This window comes from Adiantum capillus-veneris, chromosome 2 (assembly GCF_014529385.1).
Source record: "Adiantum capillus-veneris isolate H3 chromosome 2, ASM1452938v2, whole genome shotgun sequence".
NCBI lineage: Eukaryota > Viridiplantae > Streptophyta > Polypodiopsida > Polypodiales > Pteridaceae > Adiantum > Adiantum capillus-veneris.
In genome coordinates this window covers 45,912,965-45,925,253 of record NC_140932.1, presented here as the reverse complement: position 1 = coordinate 45,925,253, position 12,289 = coordinate 45,912,965, and positions in this window count along the sequence as shown.

Genomic DNA, 12,289 nt, shown 5'->3' with positions numbered 1-12,289 from the left:
ATACAATGCTTGAAAAGGAGACATCAAATTGAGTGTTGGAATGAGGAATTATACACAAATCCAACCAAATACAAATATCTAATCCATTTACTTTGCTCATGCATACAATAAGCTCTTACATGTCTTCAATGATTTGATTTGTTCTTTTTGTCTGCCCATCAGTTTGAGGGTGATAAGCAGTACTAAAGGCCAACTGGGTTTGTGTAGCTGAGAATAAGGCTTTCCCAAAATTAGAGGTGAACTTCGCATCATGATCGGAAATTATCTAGCGAGGTAAACCATGATACATGAAGACACCTTTCATGGAAACTTGAGCTATATCCCTAACCATAAAAGTTGTCTTGACTGGAAACAAATGGGTCATTTTTGTGAGCATATCAACAACCACAAAAATAGAGTCATATCCTAGAGATGTAGGAAGTCTTATAATAAAATCCATGAATATGCACTCCCATTTTATTTTTGGTGCATCAATAGGTTGAAGCTTATCAAGGTATCGAACTTGTTCAGCTTTAATACGTTGACATGTTAAACATCCTGTAACATAGTTCAACACATCACGCTTTAGTCCTAGCCAAAAGAAACTCCTCCTTATAGTATAGTAAGTCTTAACGTATCCTGGGGGTCCTGCTATAGGTATGTCATGATCTTCCTGTAATATCTGAACTTTGATCCCACCTTGATTTGGAATACAAAGACAGTTGTTGAAGTAAAGGTCATCTCCTTCAACGTGGAAGCCTTTGATTTTCCTCTCTTGCTTCTCCGTGCGATTATTTAAGTTCATCTAGTACTGGATTTTTATGTAATACGGGTCATGAGGCATACCTTCTCAAATAAGGTCAATTAAAGAGGTAGTAGAGGTTGTAATAGTCGCTACAATACTCTTTTGGCTCAAGGCATTGGCCACAAGATTTTCTTTCCCAGGTTTATATTTGATTCCAAAATCATATTTGCATAGCAACTCCATCCGTCTTTGTTGCCGTATATTAAGGTCAGGTTGCGTGTAGATCCACTTCAAGCTTTTATGGTCGGTATGTAGTTCAAATCTCCTTCCAAGAAGATAATGTTGCCATACTTTAAGAGCATGCACAATGGCCAATAATTCCAAGTCATGTGTAGGATAATTTAGCTCGTGTATAGGTAACTTACAACATTCATAAGCTACTGGTTTCCCTTCTTGAGATAGAACGCCACTGATTGCTAGACCACTTACATCAGTGATCACAGTGCATGTCTTTGAGAATTGTGGAAGCTATACTATTGGATCATTCACCAAAGCTCCTTTCAGTTTCTCAAAACTAGCTTGAGCATGTTCATTCCAAGTAAACACCTTAGCCTTCTTAAGTGTATTAGTCAATGGAGATGCAATCATAGCATAGCTTTGAATAAATGTATGATACCACCCTGTTAAACCAAGAAAGTCACATACTTCTCGTACTGATTTTGGTGTAGGCCAAGCTATAACAGCTTCGATTTTACTTGGGTCAGTAGAAACACCATCCTTGGATACAATAAATCCCAAATATTCCACTTTGTCAGTGAAGAAGGTGCATTTGCTACGGTTAGCATAAAGTTGATTTTGATGGAGAAGTTCAAGTACCCGCCGCACATGTTGTTCATGTTCTTCTCTGGTTCTTGAGTAAACCAAGATATCATCAAAGAAGACAAGAACAAAATCATCAAGATGCTCTCGAAACACATCGGTCATGAGACAATTAAAAGTTGCAAGAGCATTGGTAAGTCCAAAAGGCATAACTGTCAATTCATAATGTCCAAAACGAGTATTAAATCATGTCTTTGGTATATCCTCCTCCTTGATTCAAATTCGGTAATACCCTGACTTAAGATCAATTTTTTTGTGAAAATAGAAGCTATATATAATCAGTCAAGTAGTTCATCAATCCTTAGTATTGCATACTTATTCTTGACTGTTACCTAATTCAATCCACGATAATCAATACAAAGACGTAGAGTAGCATCCTTCTTTCTATTAAACAGAACTAGAGTACTCCATGGAGAAACACTAGGTCGAATGAAGCCTTGTTCAAGAAGTTGAGCTAGTTGCTCCTTGAGTTCCATAGCTTCAGGTACCGACATTTTGTATGGTCTATAGGCAATTAGTTGAGCTCCTGGAGTAAGCTCTATTGCATGATCAACATCACGCTTGGGTGGTAACTATGAAAGAGCTTTGAAAAATACATGTTATCCATTCGGGTTTAGGTGAATCTATTTTCTTCTCCTTAGATTTAAGCTTTACTACGTAAGTCCTTTCATTTTTTCTATGACACTTCATAAGTTTGGTAAATTTCACTAGCTTGAGCTTAGGCTTTCCCCATTTCCCAGTAATTGTAACCCTAGAGTTTTGGTCATTTTCAAAAGTCAATGAAGCTTCCTTACAATCCATTGGCTTTAAGCCAATCCATCCCTAGGATTCCATCGTGGATTCTTATGGGTAAGACTATAAACTTTGCAGAAGTATTGTGACCATCCAAAATAAAATCCAAGTTACCCACTTTAGTAGAAGATTTAACCTTCCTACCCATAGCTAATTCCATTGTAAGGTCTGTATCGGGGTGTTCAAGCAAAATGAGATTTCTGATGCACTTCGGAGATATGAAAGAATGTGTACTCCCTGAATAAATCGATAAGGTAAAATGGTTACCTTGATACTTTGTTGGGGTTTGAATTACTGAAAATTGTTCATTCACTCCCTCACGTTCAATTGCAGCATGAACATACGCATTTTCCTGATTTCCTTCACCTCTAGCCCCCTGAGCTCTCTTAACTTGAGGTCTTTGATTTCCTCCTCCTCTTGGACGAGGTTGATGGTTAACATTTCCATTGTTGTTATTGTTGGCACACGGTCCATTCCCGACAAAAGGTGAATTGCCTGGTCTAAAGTTCCATTGGTTTTGAGGTTGTCTCTTATTTTGATTAAAGTTATGTTGATTGAAGTTCTTCTGAATTGTAGATGGTCTAGTTCTGAAATTTCCAAAATTTCGATTCAGATTGAAGTTTCTACGTTCATAATTGTCCATGAATCCTATGAAATTTTTTTTGGTCATTTTTGAGGGGTTCAATGTTTTTTACTTGAAGGAGAATCACAGAGCGGAATTTTTTTTTAGCAAGAAGAACAAGAGAAGGCGAGTTCTTGAATGCCATTACGGCCGCGGAGAAAGGGGAATTTCCTTACTGCCATCAAAATCACCACACAAGCTCTCCATTTGCTTCTACTTCTTCTACTTAGTTTCTTAAGTTATTTCTCTATTAAGATTATTAATTCGGGTTAACCTCTTGTAAGGAAGCTTAAACTCCTTAATCTACATTTAATTTTCATTACATTGTCGTTAACGGTGTCGCTTGGATAAACGTGTGTCTTATCTTGTTCGTGTTAGCAAATCTATTTATTTTTGTACTTTTTTTCGCTTCAAACTCTACAAGGGGAAGGCAAGAAGAAGAGTCTGGCGGTAATGTGACCAAGAAGAACCTATAAGGGGGTTAGCAGCAAGAGTAGAAATTTTTGGGGCAGGGATTGAACTGCAAGGACCTAAACACAGGCTGCAGGAGACCCCACCTGCAAACCAGGAAGGCCAACAAACAACTCCTCCCATAGTAGAACCACTCTTGGGACTATTGGTTAATGTATTGCTAGCCCGGACACGCTTAGGGGAAAGAAGACATTTGCAATTTATACCATCAGGGACACCTTACTTATCTTTCAATCCAAATATCTTTTATGTGCAGTCTTTGTGCAATTCCTCGTAGCTTTTGTGCAGATTCTATGCATTTTTTTGCAGAATGAGTTGCAGCTCAATTCATGCAGTTACAATTTGCTACTGCATGCAGTTTTTAGTTTTTAAAAGTATGCATCTTATGCAGTACACAGTTTTATGCAACCTTTTGAAGGCTATTTGTCAAAAAGATGGGCATTGTGCAAATCGATGTCCTTACGAGGATCTTTGTGTCAAGTATTGCATGCCAAAGTTGTGCAAGGAGTTGTATCAGAGTTTTCAGGATGCATCATGTCATTAGGACATGTGTGATGCTCAAGAGGATCTAGATTGGTTTTCTTATTTTCTTGATGATGCACACTTGGCATAATAGTCAAGTTTCTAAGAAGAGTAAGTCATGTTCAATTGTAAAGTGGATATTAAGGTTGCATAAAGCGGTTGAAGTCGTATGAAGATGAGTTTGATGATTACATTAGTGATGATAATGTTCGATCGTCTTTTTATCAACCTATTAGTGGTTCTAACATAAAACAACCTCAAGGTGTCAATTTTCAGTTATCCACAGCCTTTCAGGCACTTGCAGTTTCCAAGCCTGAATCTGATTTTTCAGCACCTAAAGTTTTTCAACTTGATTTTGATGTTATTGAATATGGGATCAAAGTTGTAGATACTGGTGGCGTCGTTATTATATTGCCTAGAATCTTTTTGCAGATACCCTTTGAGATTTATTTCATTCTCCTCATTTTGGAGCAAAAGCTCTCTCTCATTAAAAGGAGTTGAACTCAGGCGGCGACAAAGTAAACTAATCACTACTCTAACCATCCCAACCGGAATTGCTCGGTGTCTTAGGCTTGAAGCCTTATGTATCTAAAAAAAACTAAATGCGTTTGTTCTACCCCTTCACTTCTGGAGCTTTCATGGTCTGACTCGCCCTTAGCTGGCGCCTCCTGCCTGCACCCCTTGCCTTGATGCCACAGGGCCCCTTTCAGCTCGCTTCTTTCTACTCCTGTTGTCGTACGCCGTCGTGCACCTTACCTTCAGGGCATCTTCAAAAGATTCCGATTAATGTATCTTTTTTCAAAATCGAGGGCACATACTCATACTTTTAAAGAGAAGAATCTGAAGGAGATGTTGTTCAATGCAAGGGAGATGAAGTCCAAAAGATGATGAAGGAAGAAGGAGGAATCCAAAAGCAACTCATGAGCCAAAATAGCCAAGAGGACTGCCATCTATCCCCAAACCTCACATCAAAGAGACTCACCCAAGAAGAGAAGGCAAGTTATGCAAAAGAAGAATTGGTGATTGAGAAGAAGGAAATACAAGTGGAGGAGAGCCAGAAAAACCACCAATATCCCATATAAACCCATATATCAACATTGGACATTAATCTTGAAGAGGATGAAATTCAAGGAAAGATCGAATTACAGTGTGATGAAGTGAAAGAGATGAAGATAGATGAATACATAATGTGTGTTGATGATGAGGATGATGTGATGTATCTTAGTGAGGAGTATCCCACAAGTGACAGTTCGAAAGGTGTTTGTGTTGATGAAGAAGTGTTTTTTGGAGTTTTGACAACTAAAAGCCAATTTCCAAGAGTGGGTAAGAGTTATTCAGATTGCAAAGACATGGATCTTGAATTTAAGGTCCTTGAATTACAAGTTTTGATACTGAAGGTACGTGATTTGCAAAGTTCTGGGATTCAGGTCCCTGATCCACAGATTACTGATTTGCAAAGGAGTTCAATACCTGAATTTGCTGAATTTCAAATTCTTGTTGTTTCTCAAGCGGAGATGATCAACATTCTTTCATTAGAGCTGGGCAATGAGAGGTATTCAAATATGGTTGCGACAAATGAAGCGGTTTTCAAAATCAGTTAACTTCAAGAAGAGAAGGCATCATTGATGGTGGAGATTTCTCAGGGTCAAACTAAAGCTAACTTGCAGATTTCTTATTGTTATGAAGTTCATGATGCTCTTAAGCAAGTTGTTTTGGATAAGGATAATCAAAGTGAGGATTTGAATCTTCAGTTTACTCAAATCAACAATAAGAAATCTTCTTCAAACCTTGATGTTACGGAAGGTGTCTTGAATGATGATGTTGTCATCAATGATCTTTATGATGTCGATGCTTTTGAAAATTCAGTCAAGGAGATTGGAAGTCCATCTTTTTCCAATGAAGTTCAGTTTCGTGATAGTATTATCAAAGATTTGAGTTCTTTTTGTGGTAAAAATCTTGATATCAATGTTGGAAATGGTGTTTATGATGATGAGGAGATGATTATGACCGATGATTATGCAAGTCTTTCGCGAGTTCTTGATGAGGATGAAGTGGGTTTTCCTGGAGATCGTTCTATCTTTCTCTATAATGTTGTGGATGAAAGAGATATGGATGATCTTATTATCTCTCAATGGTTCTGCGTGTTCATGTTGAACGACATCGATGATGGGTTTGCTCATTTTATATGTTTTCTATGCGGGAACATGCTTTATAACTGCTCTATGCGGGAACATGCTTTCAGGGAGCACAAGTCAAAAGTTTTCAGGTTCAATCATTCAAAGTCTATTTAGTTTAGTGTCTTCATATTTGTCAAGTGCAGTTATGTAATCTGTATCAAGACCAGTTGTCTCGAGGTTTTCAAGTGAAAGTAGAAAAGGAAGCAATTCACATTGAAGTTCATGATGGTTTTCTTGAGTGTTCGTACATCCACAACGGTGGTTTTGTTGGGAGTTTTTTGCATGTTGTGATGCAAAATGACTTTGCTAACCAAATTGAAGTTGAGTTTGGCGGATTAGAGACAAAGATGTCTCAAATCATAAATCACGTGTTGTTTCTTGAAAGTCAAGTCATGCAACCTGAAATAGAAAAAGTTGGCGTGAAGTCCTTCAGAGTGTTAATACAGTGCAAGAAGTTTGAAAATGAATCTAAAAGTTTTCACTTTTAGGGAGATACCAATGATTGGAGTTTTTGCGGCCAAAAAAATGGAGTTCTTTATGTTTTTGAGAAGGGATGCGAGCAAGCCATCTTGGTGTTGTTTTTTATGTGTGAAGAAGATTTCAACTTGTTATAGACAATAGATGATTAGGCAATGCATAATTGCCACGAGTCTTGCTCTCAAGGCCGGAAGGCAAAGGTTGTCGCAAGACCTCCATTTGCAATTATTGGATTGCATGACCATGTCGTGTATGAGAATGACAAGCAGCTTGATCATAGATGGTATCGTCATCATCAACTAGAGATGCATGTTCCTCGATGTAAAATATTATTTATATTATTGACACAATTAGATATAAGAATTTAAATAAATATAAATTAGAATAAAGAATTCTAACCATAGGTTGATCTCGGTGTGTGAGCATCGATTCATGAGTATAAACACTCCAATTCAACTCATGTGAATTACATTGGCATCGCAGCCTTTGATGTAAGCCTCGACATCTATCGCACCAACATGGAATCTGTTCCTCTTCATAATAAATTGAAGGTGCTCTCTCTGAAGGCTCTTCTTCATGTTCCATCGTATGAGAGTGGTTTCCATGGCTATAATATGGAGGCAATTGAGTACAAGATGAATCCGAGTCTTTTTTTTTTTTTAAGTTAAACTTAATTTGATTAAAGTACTAGTGTGTGTGTGTGTGTGTGCGTGTATGTATGTAAATACATACATACATATTATTTATATATATACATATACATACACACACACATATATATATATGTATGTACATACGTACGTACATACATACTCAGATGCATATATACAATGTATACATACATATATAAGCACATACATACACTTATACATAAAAACGTATATTGTTTCCTTTCTTTTTGTAAACACAAACACGGAGTATGCTATGGTCCTTGAAAATAAGAGACCTCCACGAGTCCATGAGGAGTCATGGACCCACTTTCGAGTAGAGATGCGATTACGGGTAGCATTCCCGCAGCAAAAAGTATGTCAATTTACAATTTAAATGTTTAATTAAATTACTTATATGTATTCACCTATAATGTAACTTTAATATCATTTTATTTTCAATGAAGCTTAAGCGACGTTCTTGTAGGGACACGATTTTGTCGCGTGTACGATGCTAAAAAGCGTACCTAGTGACAAAGCATCCTACTAGTGATAACCGGATTATCTCTCTCTTCAGCACCATAACCTGTTTATTTATCTCAAATAATCACCTTAACCCGCTTATCTCTCTCTCGCGCTCCCCTCCCCTGCCCTGCTGCCCCTCGCGCTCCCTACACCTCCCGCTCGCCTCCCCTCCCTGCTGCCCCTCTGCCGCGTCCTGCCGTCTGCACGCTGCCGCGCTGGTCCCTTTTCCTCTGCTGCGCCCTGCTCCCCCTCTCCTCTGTCGCGCCTCTCCTCGCATTGCACTTGCAACCCCGCTCCCCTCCCTCTCGCTCCGCCTGCACAGCCCCACCATGAGCTGCTCCCCTGCTCCCCCACTCCCCGCGTAAGGTACCCCCCTCTCTCTATACCCTGTACGCGTAGGATGTCCCCCTGTTCCTTTACGCGTAGGATGCCCTCCCCCCCCCCCCCCCCCCCCTCTTTTTTTAAGCGTAGCATGTCCGCCCCCTTCTCCTACGCGTAGGAAGTCGTTTTTTTTTTTTTTTTGAATACGATATCAAATTCCCATTGTTGTTTATGTTTTCTCTAATAGGTCAATTTGGGCTTTTGAAGGCGTTAATATATCATTTCATTCCATTTTATTTTTGTTCTAATTATTTTTCCTTTTTTTCTTCTTGATACCCCCCTCCCTCTCTCTATCTCTCGTCAACACTCTAATTTATCATTTCACTTTATTTTATCTTATTTCTTTTTTATACCCCTCTCCCCCCTCTCTCTATCTCCCGTCGGCACTCTCTCGCAGCTCCGCGCCACCCCACTCACCCAGCTACCGCGCCCGTTGCTAGTGTGGGTGCACACGTATGCTTAGGGACCCCTTGGCAGACGGCGATCAAGCATGAGGAAGACGAACGATAAAGCCGACCCCCTAGAGAATGCCATTCAAAAATGCAAAGAGGAAATGACGGAGACCATGACCAAGATGAACCTCAATCTCTGGGGCACAATAAACATGCTCGAAGGACGTGTGCTGATCCAAGAGAGCAAGATAAGCATGCTTGAAGACCGAGTGACAACCCAAGAGGAAGAGATCGCGTCACTCAAGAAATAACTCGCCGAAGCCCGATCAAGAAACACACTGGAAGAGGGCGAACTACAACCGTCAATAATCGAAGAAATCAACACGATCAAGGAACAAGTACGGGCCATCAAAGAGGGAGAAGAACAACGCAAAGAAATAACGACTTCTTGGGTGGATGTTCTTACCAAAACCCAACAGAAGGTGGACGAAGCCGAGAAATGGATCAAGGTGGCCAAGAAAGGAAAAGACAAGGAGATAACGCCCATGTCCACACCCAACAACATCATTAACCAGACACTAGAGGAGGAGCAGAGGAAGGGTGCGCGCTTTACATGTAAGAATCTGCGGTCTTAAAGACAAAGGCAATGTGGACGAAGAAGTAAAAGAACTCACAGCCTTGATGGGGATTCATGAGCCGACACACACAAGGGCATGGAGAGTGGGCAACATAAAGAAAAATGGAGGCAGTGGAGAAACCTCAAAAGAAAGAGCACTCATCCTCCATTTTCCCTCCATGGAAGCAAAGAAGTCATTCTTGAAGAAAAGACCAACTCTTAAAGAGACTGGCATCTTTCTCGGGGATGATCTCACCCTCTCGTAGATCGCTCATATGCAGGAAGTAATGCCGGAGATTAGAGCGGCAAGGGAAAAAGGCAAGATCGGTTTTTACCGAGACGGAAAAGTGGTAATACTAGAGCGACGCTCCACATGATGGTGCGAGACCTATGGGACCACACTCAAAGTAGCTGCCTAGAACTGCAATGGATCTATGCCTCTTGATGTGGGTGCCTTTGAGGATAGCTTTACTGGAAGAGACATCATCTTTTACTCTGAGACACACCACGCCCCTGGGCAATCCATGCCTCACATCAGTGGATACAGGTGGGAGACAGCCTACAGACAGGAGACACGCTCAGAGCACAGAGGGCGGGGCTCAAGGGGAGTGGCAGTGTTATTTATAGAGGATTTGCAGACACTAATACATATAGCCCGCAAGGACAAGCAGTTTAGGTACATGTGGGTGAGACTGAAAGCAGAGACAAGCAAATACCTCTATCTAGGTATTTGCTACTTTCCCCCGAGTACATCAGTTTATGCATCACCCAGAGGACAGTCCCCTTTCTCTATTTTGGATGATGACATATGGGAGTTCTCTAGGGACGGTGACATTATCATCCTAGGGGACTTCAATGCTAGGACTGCCCATCACCAGGCAGTGTTTTATGATACTTCAGAGGAGATTCTAAGAGAGCTAGATGTTGTAGAGACGGGCCTTTCTAGACTATCACACGATGTGGAATATACTGAGTATGGGCGACACCTGATAGACATGGGCATTGCACATGGATTGCCCATCTTGAACGGCCTACAGAGATTTCCTGCTCTGCGGGAGGTTTTACATGCTTCCCACACAGACATGGAGCCAGCACAGTGGACTATGTCATGGCACAGCCGAATCTCATCTCTAGTATCCAGGACCTCACAATTGAGCCCAGACCGGTTGGGGTGGCAGTGGATCATGCTCTGGTGTCGATGACCATCTCCTTCCAGTTCAGTGTAGCACACAAGCCACGAGTAAAAGCCCCTACTCGCTACACATTCACACGGGAGACGGATTTTGTATACATGGACAGAATCTACAGACGCCTATGTACTGAGGACCCGGGGCGACCTCTGGAGGAGCTAACTACTATACTGACACAGACATTACATGAGGCAGCAGCAGAAGCATACCCACACACCCAGCCTGAGCAGAGCCGCCAATCAGGAAGCATGCCTCAGAACAGCTGGTACGATGAGGAGTGCCGCCAAACTAGAGCCAGACTTCAGAGAGAGGTGTTGTTGGGGGACGTCACTCACAGACAGTCACAGATTGACTTCCGACGCCTGGTGCGGCAGAAGAAGAGGGCTTTTTTGGCTCGACTCGAGCAAGATCTATACCAACTATTCTTGAGTCAGGACTCGCGTGAGGCGTGGCGGCTCTTTCATGAGCAGTCCCCTCCCCCTGCTATTTCCTCCACAGAGACCTGGTGGCAGTACGCATCATCTTTGTACACATTACCTGGACAGTTGCCCCTCCCCAACCCCCCCGATCCATGCCCACATGCATGTGTCTTTTTCACCGCTGAGATGGTGAAGAAAGCTATCGACAAGATGAAGACTGGGAGAGCAGATGATCATGATGGCCTAGTTGCGCTGAGCATTTCATGCATGCCAAAGACCTACTAGCAGAGCTTCTAACAGTTATGTTTAACCGGGCTATGTGTGAGGGCCTACCAGACACTTGGAGCCTATCCACGATTGTACCTATCTTCAAATCAAGAGACCCCATGGAGCCTGGGAATTATTGCACTATTATGATTGGGCACACATTGGCACGGTTGTATGCATCCATTATGGAGCAACAGCTGAGTAGATGGGCAGAGAGGGAAGGAATACGTGCAACTAGGCAGGCAGGATTCAGGAGAGGCTTCTCTACTCTTGACCATATCCTAACACTCAGGGCCATCATCGAAGAAGGCAAATCTCATGGGAGACGGATCTATTGTAGCTTTGTGGACTTCCGCAAAGCTCTCGACACAGTACCCAGAGCTAGACTGATACGCAGAGTACAGGAAATGGGAGTACCCACAGAACTCATTTGGGGGATCATGGCATTGTACAGATCAGTAGTAGGGCATGTACACACCCAGGAGGGACTTTCTACACCGGTTCACTCCACTATTGGGGTGAAGCAGGGCTGCCCGCTCTCTCCTACTCTTTTCGGTATGTATGTGGATGAGGTTTCTGACTACATGGATAGCGATGGGGATAAAGGTGCTCAGTTGGCAGGGACATGGATTCCACTTCTGTTATATGCTGATGACATAGTGTTGATCTCCGAATCCCCAGAGGGAATGCAATGTCAATTGGATGCTTTGCATACGTTTGCCCATGAAAGTGGTTTGTCTGTCAACCTAGGTAAAACCAAGGTTATGGTGTTTAATACCACCCCACAGTGGATCAGGAGGTCAGCACCTACATTCACATACGGCCAGGAAACTCTAGAGTACACAGACGCTTACACTTACCTTGGAGTGGTTTTTAGCGGACCTGCATTCTCACTCAGAAGAGCAGCAGAGACCAGACTTATTAGAGCCCACGTAGCTTTGGGGAGACTGGAGAGGATGTGTTTGCAAGTTCAGTTTCAGGAGCCCCGGACGAAGCTCTGGCTCTTTGACACCTTGGTGGCTTCAACATTGCTCTATGGAACCGAGATATGGGGACCTTCACTGGATCACCACGGGAGGCCGGGTCGCTCAGACGGATGGGGGAACATGGAGAAACCTCTCGTCTCTATGATCTCGAGGCTCATTAGAGCCAAGGCATCAGTACCACGGGCCATTATCCGAGCAGAGC